Source organism: Triticum aestivum, chromosome 4B, assembly GCF_018294505.1.
Source record: "Triticum aestivum cultivar Chinese Spring chromosome 4B, IWGSC CS RefSeq v2.1, whole genome shotgun sequence".
Classification (NCBI taxonomy): domain Eukaryota; kingdom Viridiplantae; phylum Streptophyta; class Magnoliopsida; order Poales; family Poaceae; genus Triticum; species Triticum aestivum.
Genome location: NC_057804.1, coordinates 648,979,731 through 648,981,518, shown reverse-complemented (window position 1 = coordinate 648,981,518; position 1,788 = coordinate 648,979,731). Strand labels below are relative to the sequence as shown.

Sequence of the window (1,788 nt, the reverse complement as noted above, 5' to 3'; positions counted from 1 at the left end):
TTGGTGCCCTGTTTCATTGGATAGCCTGCCTCTCTTCCGATTTTCCCGGCCCTTCTTTTGGTCATCGTTGTTTACATAACCGATCGGATAAGGATGCGCCTCCAAACGAATCAGATCTGGACAGAAATTAATAATCTTCCTTCTGTTTCTCTCTCTCCCTCTTTCTCTACTACCGATGCAATAATTGGATTAGGATCGACGGAAATTAGAGAGCGAGGTACTCAATTAGGCGATTCTTTTCCATCTATGTTTCTTGCTAATTGATTTCCCCTTTTTCACGGCCAACAATGCCTCACGGTACCGCAAGGTGCTCATTCAACTAATGGGCTTGACATCTTCCTTTCTCTCTATCCCTTTGGCGTTGCAGAAAATGAGAAAACTACCATATTTGGTCACAAGCACAGCCGGTTGGATTGGTAGAATGCATGTGAGCAAGCGGACGTTTAAGGTATTGACTGATTTTTTATTATATTTTTTTACAAATGAAGGTATTGATTGATTAGACGGGCAAGATGTGTAACTAATTGCTAACTGGTGTCTTTTTTATGATATTATTATTTTCAAATCTCTAGTTGTACGTGTTTTAATTACATGTTATACGGCAGAATGATCGTGCTCCTCCGCGTTCCAAGATGCAGAAGATGCTACTGATTTCATCGGAAACTACCACGTACGGCGGTGCACGGCCAAGTTGTTAAGGACCGGCATGGGACGGCTGTACATAACGATCGATGGGTTGCTGCTCCAGTACGGCGGGACGACGACGTTTTACGGCGGCACATGGCGATGACAAGAACTCACGGCTGGATCAGTTTTAATCAATACATGATCACATGCATGGATGGCGGACATCACATTTGCATCCATAATCTACGTACTAGATCTTGTATACTTTATACCAGATGAATTAATTATAGAAGTATATAATAAATATACTCGTTCTGAAATAAAGGATGTATGTATTTCCTTTTTTCCAGAATGGCTCAAGTTTGTAACGCAGCCGCTGTCAATTTATTTTGTTCTCACTAGAGGCCGGCCATGGGCGTACATAAGCCATTTTATGATACACTCCATGAATTATATTATGTACTAGATTTTTCAAATACTATATACTTCGTACTTTCTTAGAAGGAAAATCCTACATACTTTCTTAACTGAATACAACATACTACATACTGCATACTTGCTCAAGAGAATACAACATACTGCATACTCCATACTTCCTAAAATGGAAATACTCCATACTTTCTTAACAGAATACAACATACTACATACTCCATACTTTCTTAAGTGGAGATACTCCATATTTCCTTAACAGAATACAACATACTGCATACGCATTAATTTGTTGTAAAACTACTCCATTCTATCACTCTCTTTAAAATTTACTCATTCTACGTACTCCCACTTTGAGTGTACACAAATTAAGATTCACAATGTCACCAAATAATTAATCCTCGCCGGCGGCATATATGATCATACTCTCTTTTATTATTATTATTATTATTTGTAGAAAATACTCTCTTTTATGATATACTCCATATTGTATTGCTGCTACAAAATACAATCCACTACATATACTCTAGTTAATTCCTCGTAGTCTTATTTGTAAACATACATACCAAATAAAAACTACATCCATATTCCAAGGCACAAGCAGAACTATATACACCTTGGTACAATATAATTTCATCCATAGACACAGATTCCAAGATATAAGTGGTGAATCGCGCATGAGATTTTCGAAAGAGCACGCACGTGACTACAACGTATCCACTCAACTTGATG

At 37.9% G+C, this 1,788-nt stretch overlaps 1 long non-coding RNA gene across 1 annotated transcript; it reads left to right on the top strand.

Annotated features, from left to right (window-relative positions):
• The first annotated feature begins 25 nt into the window (after positions 1-25).
• On the top strand, positions 26-1,066 carry LOC123089610 (uncharacterized). Its single transcript, XR_006442333.1, has 3 exons — positions 26-217; positions 368-448; positions 606-1,066. It is a non-coding gene; the product is annotated as an uncharacterized lncRNA (long non-coding RNA).
• The last annotated feature ends 722 nt before the right edge of the window (positions 1,067-1,788 follow it).